The sequence below is a fragment of the Lolium rigidum genome, chromosome 4 (assembly GCF_022539505.1).
Source record: "Lolium rigidum isolate FL_2022 chromosome 4, APGP_CSIRO_Lrig_0.1, whole genome shotgun sequence".
Lineage (NCBI taxonomy): Eukaryota > Viridiplantae > Streptophyta > Magnoliopsida > Poales > Poaceae > Lolium > Lolium rigidum.
This window is the reverse complement of record NC_061511.1, coordinates 127618918-127635518: the sequence shown is the minus strand read 5'-3', so window position 1 is coordinate 127635518 and position 16601 is coordinate 127618918.

Below are 16601 nucleotides of genomic sequence, written 5' to 3'. Positions count from 1 at the left end.
AATCCTCTATGGAGTCTCATATTCGCAGCTGCAGTGTGGAGCTATGGGAGATCATTGTTGATGGATACCGGAAGCCACAAGATCCCGCTCGGTTGACCTCCACCGAGTTCTACAATCGTAAACTCAATGCATCCGCACGTGAAAAGATTAGGAGTGGCATCAACCGCAAGCTCCTTGATCAACTCAATGACATTGACTCCGCTAAAGAGTTGTGGGATCGAATCGTAGTACTCCAAGAGGGAACCGATTTGATCCAATCAGCTCTTTACGAGTCCGCAAAGCAAGAGGCCACTATGTTCATGATTAGAGAAGGAGATTCCGTGGCCGATGCCTATGCAAGACTTGGTGCTCTTAGAGTGAAGGTCAAGGGTCTTGGAGTTGAGAAGTACAATGACGGCTTTGAGATGAATGAAGCATTCATAAAGTCCAAGGTCATTGCCATGATTGCAGTCAAGCAAGAAGACACCAACCTTGCACTCAACTTGCAAATCATTACCAAGAGTGCCGATCTGAACTCCGATGATCTTGTCTCCTATGTGGCGGCCAATGAGAGCATGGCCAAGTCAGGAAAAAGGCTCATGGCAATGAACCGTGTTGATGAAGCCTCACACAACCATGAAGCCTCACACAACCTTGCCCTCAAAGCAAGAGCTGACCATCGAAGAGAAGAAGTCTATGAAATTGAAGAAGATGAAGAGATGACTTAAACTAGTGACATTGCTACCGACTTTGCCTTCTTTGCCAAGAAGTACAAGGCAAAGTTTCCAATGCTCCTCAATGAGAAGAAGAAGAAGAGAACCTGCTACAACTGTGATGAAGATAGCCACTTTGCAAGTTAGTGCCCTTATGAGAAAAGGGTAGACAATCCAAAGTTCATGAAAGGGGTCAAGCCAAGATTGAAGCCAAACCCAATCAACGATCGATACAAGAAGAACAAGGGAAGAGCCTTTGTTGGGGCCGAGTACTTGTCCGATGAAGAAGAGGAAGATGAGGAGAAGGAGGCCGGAGTGGCCGGTTTGGTTTCTCTAATCCCGGGTCACTCTTCACATATGACTACTCCAAGGATTACTCCACGGAGAATGATGTTGGTTCTTCCTTCATGGCAAGAACAACTCAAGATGATGACTCCGATGACTCTCCCTCCTCTACAATCGTTGGCTCTTGTCTAATGGCAAGAGAAACCAAGGTAATGGAACCCCACCCTCTCTATCTAGTGTTCTCGATGATGAAAATGAAAATCAAGAAGAATTAATTGTGCTTAAGGAACTTTACAATGTTAGATGCACCCTTCGTGGTGAAGCTCTTCTCAAGTTTGATTTCTTGATGGCCTCCCTCAAGGAAAAGGATGAGTCCATTGAGGAATTAGAATATCATTTGAATGAAAAGGAACGGAGATTCAATCTCCTAAGACAAGAGCTAAAAACCGAAAGGTGCATATCTCAAGGCCTTAAGCAACAAATTGAAACTTGTGAAATAGATAAAGTTAAGGACCTCGAAACTATTGAAAGGGCTCAATCATTGACCCAAGATCTCAATGCCTCAAAGGAGGAGCTTGAAGTTTCTCATGCTTCCCTCACTAGGGATCTTGACCACCTTGAAAGAGCTAACAAGCTTGTTAAGGATGAGCTCAAGAGACTTGGAGAGAACCATGATCTACTCCAAGAAACCTACAAGAAGGCTCTTGGATCGATGAAGGATCCCATTGTTGTTGAAAAGGTTGCTTGTTCCTCCACCTCCTTTACTAGTGAGCATGCTAAGCTTGTTGAGGAACATGTTCGTTTACAAGAGGAACTCTCTTTCCATGTTGAGACCAATGCATATCTTGAATCCTTGGTGACCAAATATGGTCTCGACTATCATCCTAATGAATCTTCTTGTGAGCAAGCATCTATTCTTGAGGAAAATGTTAGGTTAACAAAGGAACTTGCAAAGTTCACCACCGCCAAGAACAAGATGGGATTGGATGACCTCTTGAGTAAGCAAAGGTCAAACAATCAAAAGTTTGGACTTGGATATGTTCCCAAGTCCCACAAGAAGAAGAACTACAAGAAGGAGAAGCCCGCTCAAGATAAGAACAAGAAGGTCACTGCTTACGCGTGACGGGTCTTGCAACGGCGCCAGGAAAGTAGCTCCTTGTGACGGTAAAGCACACGTTCGTTGGGAACCCCAAGAGGAAGGTATGATGCGTACAGCAGCGAGTTTTTCCTCAGTAAGAAACCAAGGTTATCGAACCAGTAGGAGATCAAGGCCACGTGAAGGTTGTTGGTGAAGGAGTGTAGTGCGGCGCAACACCAGGGATTTCGGCGCCAACGTGGAACCTGCACAGCAAAATCAAGATACTTTGCCGCAACTTAACAGTGAGGTTGTCAATCTCACCGGCTTGCTGAAAACAAAGGATTAAACGTATGGTGTGGAGAATGATGTTTGTTTGCAAAGAACAATAGAGAACAATGATTGCAGTAGGTTGTATTTCAGACACTGTTCTAAAAATCATTCGAGATGCCGATTTATCGGCCGATTTATCGTGAATCGGGTGGTAACTGATAAGATTTTGGCATATCGGCCAGTTTATCGCACCACCGATATTTCAGCCGATTTTCTATATGAGAGCCGATATTTTGCCCGATTTGCACTCTCATGGCCGATATTTCGGCTTATTGTTAGTGAAATTTCAACGACATTTGGTATGGCAGTCGGTATTTTCATCCTATGGTTTTGTAAAATTGTGCATTAGCTTAAATTTTCCATTACTATTGATTCAATGCAAGGAATCAAGGTAATTCTTATGTGCAATGTTTAAATATTATTTTTTGCATAGTGATACGTCTCCGACGTATCGATAATTTCTTATGTTCCATGCCACATTATTGATGATATCTACTTGTTTTATACACATTATATGTCGTATTTATGCATTTTCCGGCACTAACCTATTAACGAGATGCCGAAGAGCCGCTGTCTGTTTTCTCGCTGTTTTTGGTTTCAGAAATCCTACAAAGGAAATATTCTCGGAATTGGACGAAATCAACGCCCGGGGTCCTATTTTTGCACGAAGCTTCCGGAAGACCGAGGGGAAAGGAAGTGGGGCCACGAGGCGCCGACACAACAGGGCGGCGCGGCCGGCCCTTGGCCGCGCGGCCTTGGTGTGTGGGGCCCTCGTGTGGCCCCCGCGTTGCCCTTCCGCCTACTTAAAGCCTTCGTCGCGAAACCCCCAGCACCGAGAGCCACGATACGGAAAACCTTATCGAGACGCCGCCGCCGCCAATCCCATCTCGGGGATTCAGGAGATCGCCTCCGGCACCCCGCCGGGAGAGGGGAATCATCTCCCGGAGGACTCTTCACCGCCATGGTCGCCTCCGGAGTGATGAGTGAGTAGTTCACCCCTGGACTATGGGTCCATAGCAGTAGCTAGATGGTCGTCTTCTCCTTATGTGCTTCATTGTCGGATCTTGTGAGCTGCCTAACATGATCAAGATCATCTATCCGTAATTCTATATGTTGTGTTTGTCGGGATCCGATGGATAGAGAATACTATGTTATGTTGATTATCAATCTATTACCTATGTGTTGTTTATGATCTTGCATGCTCTCCGTTATTAGTAGAGGCTGCGGCCAAGTTTTTACTCTTAACTCCAAGAGGGAGTATTTATGCTCGATAGTGGGTTCATGCCTCCATTAAATGCGGGACGAGTGACGAAAGTTCTAAGGTTGTGGATGTCTTGTTGCCACTAGGGATAAAACATTGATGCTATGTCCGAGGATGTAGTTATTGATTACATTACGCACCATACTTAATGCAATTGTCCGTTGTTTGCAACTTAATATCGGAAGGGGTTCGGATGATAACTCTGAAGGTGGACTTTTTAGGCATAGATGCATGCTGGATAGCGGTCTATGTACTTTGTCGTAATGCCCAATTAAATCTCACAATACTCATCATATCATGTATATGCATTGTCATGCTCTCTCTATTTGTCAATCGCTCGATCGTAATTTGTTCACCCAACATGCTATTTATCTTATGGGAGAGACACCTCTAGTGAACTGTGGACCCCGGTCCATTCTTTTACATCAAATACAATCTATCGCAATACTTGTTCTACTCGTTTTCTCGCAAACAATCATCATCCACACTATACATCTAATCCTTTGTTACAGACAAGCCGGTGAGATTGACAACCTCACTTGTTTCGTTGGGGCAAAGTACTTTGGTTGTGTTGTGCGGGTTCCACGTTGGCGCCGGAATCCCTGGTGTTGCGCCGCACTACATCCCGCCGCCATCAACCTTCAACGTGCTTCTTGGCTCCTCCTGGTTCGATAAACCTTGGTTTCTTTCTGAGGGAAAACTTGCCGCTGTACGCATCACACCTTCCTCTTGGGGTTCCCAACGGACGCGTGCTGTACGCGTATCACATAGCATATTATAGAAAATTTAGTGTCGAAAATTAGGATTTACAAAAAAGTAAGCCGATAAATGGGTGACCGATAAAATCGATTAATCGGCCGATAAGTGATTAATCTTCATTTTAAGGCCGACCGATAAGTTAAGATTAACGATTTCTTGAATATTGATTTCAGATGTAAAAGAATGGACCGGGGTCCACAGTTCACTAGTGGTGTCTCTCCAATAAGATAAATAACATGTTGGGTGAACAAATTACAGTTGGGCAATTGACAAAATAGAGAGGGTAAAAATTGCAGTGGGGTTTTACCCCACTGTTTTACCCTCAAAAAAAAAAATAGAGAGGGCATAACAATGCACATACATATCATGATGACTACTATGAGATTTACTTAGGGTATTACGACAAAGAACATAGACCGCCATCCAGCATGCATCTATGCCTAAAAAGTCCACCTTCGGGTTAGCATCCGCACCCCTTCCAGTATTAAGTTGCAAACAACAGACAATTGCATTAAGTACTGTGCGTAATGTAAACAATACAAATATCCTTAGACAAAGTATTGATGTTTTATCCCTAGTGGCAACATCACATCCACAACCTTAGAACTTTCTGTCACTGTCCCAGATTCAATGGAGGCATGAACCCACTATCTAGCATAAATACCCCCTCTTGGAATTACAAGTATCAACTTGGCCAGAGCCTCTACTAGCAACGGAGAGCATGCAAGATCATAAATAACACATATATGATAGATCGATAATCAACTTGACATAGTATTCCATATTCATCGGATCCCAACAAACACAACATGTAGCATTACAAATAGATGATTTTGATCATGATAGGCAGCTCACAAGATCTAAACATGATGGCACAATAGGAGAAGACAACCATCTAGCTACTGCTATGGACCCATAGTCCAAGGATGAACTACTCACGAAGTCACGCATCAGTCCGGAGGCGGGCATGGTGATGTAGAGCCCTCCGGTGATGATTCTTCCCCTCTCCGGCAGGGTGCCGGAGGTGATCTTCAGAACCCCCCGAGATGGGGTTGACGGCGGTGGCGTCTCAGGAACTTTTCTCGTATTTTGGCTCTCGGTACTAGGGTTTTCCGATACGAAGGAATATATAGGCGAAGAGGCAGCGTCGGGGGAGCCAGGGGGTGGGATCCCCACACCTGGGCGCGCCAGGGGGTGGGGCCGCGCCGCCCTATGGGGTGCCCCCTGCTGGCCGCCTCCGACTCTTCTTCGATGTTCTGGAATCCTCCGTGGAAAATAGGGCCGTGGGCTTTTGTTTCGTCCAATTCCGAGAATATTTCCTGTGTAGGATTTCTGAAACCAAAAATAGCAGAAAACAGGAACTCGCGCTTCAACATCTTGTTAATAGGTTAGTACCGAAAAATGCATAAAAATGATATAAAGTATGAATAAATCATGTAGGTATTGTCATAAAACTGGCATGGAACATAAGAAATTATAGATACGTTGGAGACGTATCAAGCATCCCCAAGCTTAGTTCCTACTCGCCCTCGAGTAGGTAAACGATAAAAAGAATAATTTCTGAAGTGACATGCTACCAACATGATCTTGATCAATACTATTGTAAAGCATATGAGATGAATGAAGTGATTCAAAGCAATGGTCTATAGTTTGTTAATAAATAGATAATGACCAAACAACTGAATCATATAGGAAAGACTTTTCATGAATAGTACTTTCAAGACAAGCATCAAAAAGTCTTGCATAAGAGTTAACTCATAAAACAATAGATTCTTAATAGAAGGTTTTGAAGCAACACAAAGGAAGATTTAAGTTTCAGCAGTTGCTTTCAACTTTCAACATGTATATCTCATGGATAATTGTCAACACAAAGTAATATGATGAGTGCAAATAAGCAAGTATGCAAGAATCAATGCACACAGTTGACACAAGTGTTTGCTTCTAAGATAGAAGGAAGTAGGTAAACTGACTCAAGATAAAGTAAAAGAAAGGCCCTTCGCAGAGGGAAGCAGGGATTAAATCATGTGCTAGAGCTTTTCAAGTTTTGAAATCATATAGAGAGCATAAAAGTAAAGTTTTGAGAGGTGTTTGTTGTTGTCAACGAATGGTAGTGGGCACTATAACCCCCTCGTCAAACAGACTTTCAAAGAGCGGCTCCCATGAAGGGCGTTATCTCTACCAGCAAGGTAGATCATCCCTCTTCTCTTTTGTTTACACATGTACTTTAGTTTTATTTATGGATGACACTCCTCCCAACCTTTTTATTTCAAAAGCCATGGCTAACCGAATCCTCGGGTGCCTTCCAACATTTCACATACCATGGAGGAGTGTCTATTTGCAAAATTAAGTTGCTTACTGATGAATCAGGGCAAAACATGTGAAGAGAATTATTAATGAAAGTTAATTAATTGGGGCTGGGAACCCCGTTGCCAGCTCTTTTTGCAAAATTATTGGATAAGCGGATGTGCCACTAGTCCATTGGTGAAAGTCCGCCCAACAAGATTGAAAGATAAAACACCACGTACTTCCTCATGAGCTATAAAACATTGACACAAATAAGAGATAATAACTTTTGAATTGTTTAAAGGTAGCACATGAAGTATTTACTTGGAATGGAAGAAAAATACCACATAGTAGGTAGTTATGGTGGACACAAATGGCATAGGTTTTGGCTCAAGCTTTTGGATGCACGAGAAGCATTTCCTCTCAGTACAAGGCTTTGGCTAGCAAAATTGTTTGAAGCAAACACAAGTATGAACCGGTACAACAAAACTTACATAAGAACATATTTCAAGCATTATAAGACTCTACACTATCTTCTTTGTTGCTCAAACACTTTTACCAGAAAATATAAAGACCTTAGAGAGACCAATCATGCAAATCAAATTTCAACAAGCTCTACGGTAGTTCTCCACTAATAGGTTTAAACTACATGATGCAAGAGCTTAAACATGATCTACTTGAGAGCTCAAAACAATTGCCAAGTATAAAATTATTCAAGACAATATACCAATTACCACATGAAGCATTTTCTGTTTCCAACCAAATAGCAATAAGTGCAGCGGCTTTCAGCTTTTGCCATGAACATTAAAAGTAAAACGAAGAACACCAGTGTTCAATATGAAAAAGCGGAGCGTGTCTCTCTCCCACACAAACATGTTAGGATCCGATTTATTCAAAGAATGAAAATAACAAAACGAAAATAAAACACACAAACACTCCAAGTAAAGCACATAAGATGTGACGGAATAAAAATATAGTTTCACTAGAGGTGACCTGATAAGTTATTGATAAAGAAGGGGATGCCTTGGGCATCCCCAAGCTCAGATGCTTGAGTCTTCTTGAAATATGCAGGGATGAACCACGGTGGCATCCCCAAGCTTAGAGTTTTCACTCTTCTTGATCATATTATATCATCCTCCTCTCTTGATCCTTGAAAACTTCCTTCACACCAAACTCAAAACAATCTCATTAGAGGGTTAGTGCATAATCAAAAATTCACATGTTCAGCAAGGACACAATCGTTCCCAACAATTCTGGACAATACCCAAGGCTACTGAAATTTAATGGAGCAAAGAAATCCACTCAAACACAGTAAAAGAGGCAATGCGAAATAAAAGGCAGAATCTGTCAAAACAGAACAGTCCATAAAGACGAATTTTTTCGAGGCACTTAACATGCTCAGATGAAAAAGCTCAAATTGAATGAAAGTTGCGTACATATCTGAGGATTACTCACGAATTTTTTCAAGATTTTACGATGTTCCTACAGAGAGAACAGCTCAAATTCGTGACAGCTAAAAATCTGTTTCTGCGCAGAAATCCAAATCTAGTACCAACTTTCTATCAAAGACTTTACTTGGCACAACAATGCAATAAAGTAAAGATACAAAGGTATTGCTACAGTAGTAACAGGCACCTTGACTCAAATATAAAACAAAAATTGCATAAATAAAATAATGGGTTGTCTCCCATAAGCGCTTTTCTTTAACGCCTTTCAGCTAGGCGCAGAAAGTGTAAATCAAGTACCATCAAGAGAAGAAGTATTAACATTATTACCACGGGCTTTACGTCTACCCCTCTTACTATTATTCTTACTCTTTGGTCTAGGGAATACATGACCGCCTCCGGGTGTAGAGGTAAAATTTAGAGTGCCTTTCCCCACATCTATGGTTGCTCCCAAGAGTTTCAGCAGGGATCTTCCAAGTCTGATTTGTCCTGTCCCTACACATTCAATAACGAGATAATCGATGGATACCGTTCTTCCAAGAAAGGTTGTGAACACACCTTCAGCTATTCCCTTAGGAATTATAACAGAGTTATCGGTAAGAGTTATTCCTTCTCCACCTTCAGGTAAGTCCCCAAAGTGTCAAAGATTCATAAATACTTTTAGGCATAAGGCAAAACTCAGACATAATATTACAACGGGCATAAAAAGTTTCACCACAAATAGTAACCTTAATAGTAGGGACCCACATTGAAGGTTCAAAGTTTACTGGAACATAATCATAATATTCACGAATCTGATTATACCCTTCTTTTAAACAAGATATATTTGTATCGAGAGTGTTTAATCTATTATGAATACTAACAAGAAATGAATCAAACTTATTAGCTGAACTAGATGATGCAACCAATTTTTTCATGGCATTAAAAGCTTGATCCTCATCGCAATGAAGGAAATCTCCTCCCACTACAGCATCCAAGACATATCTATAACGAAGAGTAAGCCCAAAATAAAAGTTACTAAGAAGCCGGCTTAGAGTCATTTTAGGTTCTGTTTTACTATAAGAATCAAAAATCCTAGACCAAGCTTCTTTAAAACTCTCCTCATCCCCTTGTTTAAAAGTACAGATCAATTCCTCAGGTGATAGACTAACAAGTACATGACTAGACATGATAACAAAATAAATTAAATGCAAGTAACTAATTTTTTTTGTGTTTTTGATATAAAGAAAGCAAACAAGACAGAAAATAAATAAAGCAAGACAATAAACAAAGTAAAGAGATTGGGTGTGAGAGACTCCCCTTGCAGCGTGTCTTGATCTCCCCGGCAACGGCGCCAGAAAAGTGGCTGCTTACGCGTGACGGGTCTTGCAACGGCGCCAGGAAAGTAGCTCCTTGTGACGGTAAAGCACACGTTCGTTGGGAACCCCAAGAGGAAGGTATGATGCGTACAACAGCGAGTTTTCCTTCAGTAAGAAACCAAGGTTATCGAACCAGTAGGAGATGAAGGCCACGTGAAGGTTGTTGGTGAAGGAGTGTAGTGCGGCGCAACACCAGGGATTCTGGCGCCAACGTGGAACCTGCACAACACAATCAAGATACTTCGCCCCAACTTAACAGTGAGGTTGTCAATCTCACCGGCTTGCTGAAAACAAAGGATTAAACGTATGGTGTGGAGAATGATGTTTGTTTGCAAAGAACAACAGAGAACAATGATTGCGATAGATTGTATTTCAGATGTAAAAGAATGGACCGGGGTCCACAGTTCACTAGTGGTGTCTCTCCAATAAGATAAATAACATGTTGGGTGAACAAATTACAGTTGGGCAATTGACAAAATAGAGAGGGCATAACAATGCACATACATATCATGATGACTACTATGAGATTTACTTAGGGCATTACGACAAAGAACATAGACCGCCATCCAACATGCATCTATGCCTAAAAAGTCCACCTTCGGGTTAGCATCCGCACCCCTTCCAGTATTAAGTTGCAAACAACAGACAATTGCATTAAGTACTGTGAGTAATGTAAACAATACAAATATCCTTAGACAAAGCATTGATGTTTTATCCCTAGTGGCAACATCACATCCACAACCTTAGAACTTTCTATCACTGTCCCAGATTCAATGGAGGCATGAACCCACTATCTAGCATAAATACCCCCTCTTGGAGTTACAAGTATCAACTTGGCCAGAGCCTCTACTAGCAACGGAGAGCATGCAAGATCATAAATAACACATATATGATAGATCGATAATCAACTTGACATAGTATTCCATATTCATCGGATCCCAACAAACACAACATGTAGCATTACAAATAGATGATCTTCATCATGATAGGCAGCTCACAAGATCTAAATATGATGGCACAACAGGAGAAGACAACCATCTAGCTACTGCTATGGACCCATAGTCCAAGGATGAACTACTCACGCATCAGTCCGGAGGCGGGCATGGTGATGTAGAGCACTCCGGTGATGATTCCCCTCTCCGGCAGGGTGCCGGAGGTGATCTTCAGAACCCCCCGAGATGGGGTTGACGGTGGCGTCTCAGGAACTTTTCTCGTATTTTGGTTCTCGGTACTAGGGTTTTCCGATACGAAGGAATATATAGGCGAAGAGGCAGCATCGGGGGAGCCAGGGGGTGGGCTCCCCACACCTGGGCGCGCCAGGGGGTGGGGCCGCGCCGCCCTATGGGGTGGCCCCCTGCTGGCCGCCTCCGACTCTTCTTCGATGTTCTGGAATCTTCCGTGTAAAATAGGGCCGTGGGCTTTTGTTTCGTCCAATTCCGAGAATATTTCCTGTGTAGGATTTCTGAAACCAAAAACAGCAGAAAACAGGAACTGGCGCTTCGGCATCTTGTTAATAGGTTAGTACCGGAAAATGCATAAAAATGATACAAAGTATGAATAAATCATGTAGGTATTGTCATAAAACTAGCATGGAACATAAGAAATTATAGATACGTTGGAGACGTATCAGTCACTAATGATGGCAAAGCCTCAAAGGGCAAAGCCACTAGTGGTGACCGCACGGGGCCAAACAATCACTATGCTTTATTTGTTGATTATTATGGTGATGTTTATGCTAACTATGTTGGCCCTCGTAGTGGCTATGCTTATAGAGGGTACTCAATTTGGGTACCAAAAGATATTGTTACCATTGCAAAGGAACCCATTAATCAATGGGTTCCTAAATCTTCTACTTGATCTTGTAGGGGTATTCCTCCGGTGGTCCAAAATGGGTGTTTGATAGTGGATGCACCAATCATATGACCGGAGGAAGAGGTGTTCTTGACCAATTCATTGAAGATATAAACAAGAAGTCAAGCATCACCTTTGGTGACAATTCAAAGGGAAAGGTACTTGGGTATGGCAAGGTGGCAATCTCTAAGGACTTGTGCCTTGAGATGGTCATGCTTGTTGAATCCCTTGGCTATTGCTTTCTATATATCACCTTGTGGATGCCGGTTACAATTCATATTTTACTAATTATTGTGTGAAAGTCTTTAGGAGTGACAATCTCAAATTCGTCCTTGTTGGATATGTGGAGAACAACCTTTATGTGGTTGACCTCTCGAAAGAGAGCCCCTCTCCCTCCACATGTCTAATGGCGGCCAAACATGACGAAGGTTGGTTGTGGCATCGCCGCCTTGGTCATGTTAACATGAGAAATCTCAAACAACTCCTAAAGGGTGAGCACATTGTGGGACTAACCGGTATTTCTTTTGAGAAAGATTGTGTTTACAGTGCATGTGTAGCCGGAAAGCAACTCAAGAAGAAACATCCTATCAAGAGTATCGTCACCACATCTAGGCCTTTGGAGCTCCTTCATTTGGATCTCTTTGGGCCATCACATTATGATACTGTTGGTGGGAGCAAGTATGGACTTGTCATTGTTGATGATTACTCAAGATACTCTTGGGTCTTTCTCCTTAAGTCTAAGGACGAGACCTATAGAGAGTTCATCACCTTCGCCAAGAAAGCTCAACGTATGTATGAATCCGAGATCAAGACGATTAGGACCGACAATGGCACCGAGTTCAAGAACTACACCATGCAAGAGTTTGTTGATGATGAGGGCATCAAGCATGAGTTCTCGGCGCCATACACCCCTCAACAAAATGGTGTTGTTGAAAGGAAGAACCGGACTATCATTGAGATGGCAAGAACCATGTTGAGTGAATTCAACTCACCCCACAACTTTTGGGGAGAAGCCATCTCTACGGATGTCCAATACTCCAACCGGCTCTTCCTCCCCCCCTCCACAACAAAACTCCATACGAGCTTCTCACAGGTAACAAGCCTAACGTCATGTACATTCGTGTCTTTGGATGCAAATGTCTTGTTAAGAACAACAAAGGGAAGCTCGGTAAATTTGAAACTAGAACCATTGAGGGCACATTTGTTGGATATGCGGAGAACTCCCACGCCTATAGATACTACAACAAGTCCACTGGGGCTATTGAAGTATCTTGTGACGTGGTGTTCTTGGAGGATAATGGCTCCCAAGTCGAGCAAGTTGTTCCATGTGTTGCAGGTAATGATGATGATCCTTCTAATGCCATCAAGCTTATGGGCATTGGACACATCCGGTCCACAGAAGTTCATACTGATGATCGAAGTGATGGAGTAGAAGTATCAAGCACGGCTCAAGTGGAGCCTAGCTCAACTCAAGCCGAACCATCAAGTGCAACTCAAGAACCATCCTCCACTCAAGATGAGTCACATTCCAAAGAACAAGAAGAAAGTCCTCATCCCACTGAGCAAGACCATGATGATGATCAAGAGACATCCTCAACTCATGATCAAGCTCAAGTGGTCCCTCATGATAACGAGATGAGTTCATTGATCATGAAGGAACCATTCGGAAGATCAAGGCCGCTACAAGGGCAAGTGACATGAAAGTAGATCAAGTCCTTGGTAGCATCTCAAAAGGAGTGGTAACTCGTAGACACCATGCATTACTTATCACTTATTGTCAACACCATGCTTTTGTGTCTAGTTTTGAACCACTCAAGGTACATGAAGCCTTGGTTGATCCGGATTGGGTAATTGCCATGCAAGAAGAATTGGAGTGTTTCACTCGTAATGAAGTATGGTCTCTATTTGAGAGACCTAAGGATCATCGCATCAATGTTATTGAGACCAAATGGGTATTCAAGAACAAGCAAGATGAGAATGGCATTGTCATACGAAACAAAGCAAGGTTAGTCGCGCAAGGGTTTTCCCAAATAGAAGGTATGGATTTCGAGGATACCTTTGCGCCGGTAGCCCGTCTTGAAGCTATTCGTCTTTTGCTTGCATTTGCATCTTTCCACAATTTCAAACTATATCAAATGGATGTGAAAAGTGCATTTTTGAATGGTCCCCTAAAAGAAACCGCATATGTGGCTCAACCCCCGGGTTTCGAAGACCCATGCCCACCCAACCACGTGTGTTTACTCCACAAGGTACTCTACGGTCTCAAGCAAGCTCCACGTGCTTGGTATGAGTTCCTTAGGGATTTCTTACTACATGATGGGTTGTGCATGGGTACGGTCGATTCCATCCTTTTCACCAAACGGGTTAAAGGGGGTGGCTTATTTATATGTCAGATATATGTTGATGATATTATCTTTGGTGGAACTAACCCCAATCATAACAAAGCTTTTGAGCTATTGATGACTAGGAAATTTGAGATGTCCATGATGGGAGAGTTGAAGTTCTTCCTAGGCTTCCAAGTGAGACAACTTGCAAAAGGCACCTTCATCTCTCAAGAAAAGCATGTGAAGGACATGCTCAAGAAGTTCAACATGACCAATGCAAGTCCAATGAAGACACCCATGCCCGTAAAGGGGCAACTTGGCTCATGTGACGGTGAGAAGGATGTGGATATAAAGGTATACCGCTCCATGATAGGATCCTTGCTCTACCTTTGTGCCTCTAGGCCGGATATCATGCTAAGTGTAGGGATGTGTGCTCGTTTTCGATCTGCTCCTAAGGAGAGCCATTTGATGGCGGTCAAACGGATTCTAAGATACCTTGTTCTCACTCCTACTCTCGGGCTATGGTATCCAAAGGGGTCAACCTTTGAACTCATTGGCTACTCGGATTCCGATTGGGCCGGTGATAAGTGATACGCGTACAGCACGCGTCCGTTGGGAACCCCAAGAGGAAGGTGTGATGCGTACAGCGGCAAGTTTTCCCTCAGAAAGAAACCAAGGTTTATCGAACCAGGAGGAGCCAAGAAGCACGTTGAAGGTTGATGGCGGCGGGATGTAGTGCGGCGCAACACCGGGGATTCCGGCGCCAACGTGGAACCCGCACAACACAACCAAAGTACTTTGCCCCAACGAAACAGGTGAGGTTGTCAATCTCACCGGCTTGCTGTAACAAAGGATTAGATGTATAGTGTGGATGGTGATTGTTTGCGAGAAAACGATAAAACAAGTATTGCGAGTAGATTGTATTCGATGTAAAAGAATGGACCGGGGTCCACAGTTCACTAGAGGTGTCTCTCCCATAAGATAAATAGCATGTTGGGTGAACAAATTACAGTCGGGCACTTGACAAATAGAGAGAGCATGACAATGCACATACATGATATGATGAGTATTGTGAGATTTAATTGGGCATTACGACAAAGTACATAGACCGCTATCCAGACATGCATCTATGCCTAAAAAGTCCACCTTCGAGGTTATCATCCGAACCCCTTCCGGTATTAAGTTGCAAACAACGAGACAATTGCATTAAGTATGGTGCGTAATGTAATCAATAACTACATCCTCGGACATAGCATCAATGTTTTATCCCTAGTGGCAATAGCACATCCACAACCTTAGAACTTTTCATCACTCGTCCCGGATTTAATGGAGGCATGAACCCACTATCGAGCATAAATACTCCCTCTTGGAGTTAAGAGTAAAAACTTGGCCGAGCCTCTACTAATAACGGAGAGCATGCAAGATCATAAACAACACATAGGTAATAGATTGATAATCAACATAACATAGTATTCTCTATCCATCGGATCCCGACAAACACAACATATAGAATTACGGATAGATGATCTTGATCATGTTAGGCAGCTCACAAGATCCGACAATGAAGCACATGAGGAGAAGACGACCATCTAGCTACTGCTATGGACCCATAGTCCAGGGGTGAACTACTCACTCATCACTCCGGAGGCGACCATGGCGGTGAAGAGTCCTCCGGGAGATGATTCCCCTCTCCGGCGGGGTGCCGGAGGCGATCTCCTGAATCCCCCGAGATGGGATTGGCGGCGGCGGCGTCTCAGTAAGGTTTTCCGTATCGTGGCTCTCGGTACTGGGGGTTTCGCGACGAAGGCTTTAAGTAGGCGGAAGGACAACACGGGGGGCCACACGAGGGCCCCACACACCAGGGCCGCGCGGCCAAGGGCTGGGCCACGCCGCCCTGTTGTGGCGGCGCCTCGTGGCCCCACTTCCTTTCCCCCTCGGTCTTCTGGAAGCTTCGTGCAAAAATAGGACCCTGGGCGTTGATTTCGTCCAATTCCGAGAATATTTCCTTACTAGGATTTCGAAACCAAAAACAGCGAGAAAACAACAAGCGGCTCTTCGGCATCTCGTTAATAGGTTAGTGCCGGAAAATGCATAAATACGACATATAATGTGTATAAAACATGTAGATATCATCAATAATGTGGCATGGAACATAAGAAATTATCGATACGTCGGAGACGTATCAGCATCCCCAAGCTTAGTTCCTGCTCGTCCCGAGCAGGTAAACGATAACAAAGATAATTTCTGGAGTGACATGCCATCATAACCTTGATCATACTATTGTAAGCATATGTAATGAATGCAGCGATCAAAACAATGGTAATGACATGAGTAAACAAATGAATCATAAAGCAAAGACTTTTCATGAATAGCACTTCAAGACAAGCATCAATAAGTCTTGCATAAGAGTTAACTCATAAAGCAATAAATCAAAGTAAAGGTATTGAAGCAACACAAAGGAAGATTAAGTTTCAGCGGTTGCTTTCAACTTGTAACATGTATATATCATGGATAATTGTCAATGTAAAGTAATATAACAAGTGCAATATGCAAGTATGTAAGAATCAATGCACAGTTCACACAAGTGTTTGCTTCTTGAGGTGGAGAGAAATAGGTGAACTGACTCAACATAAAAGTAAAAGAAAGGCCCTTCGCAGAGGAAGCATTGATTGCTATATTTGTGCTAGAGCTTTGGTTTTGAAAACAAGAAACAATTTTGTCAACGGTAGTAATAAAGCATATGTATCATGTAAATTATATCTTACAAGTTGCAAGCCTCATGCATAGTATACTAATAGTGCCCGCACCTTGTCCTAATTAGCTTGGATTACCGGGATTATCGCAATACACATGTTTTAACCAAGTGTCACAAAGGGGTACCTCCATGCCGCCTGTACAAAGGTCTAAGGAGAAAGCTCGCATTTGGATTTCTCGC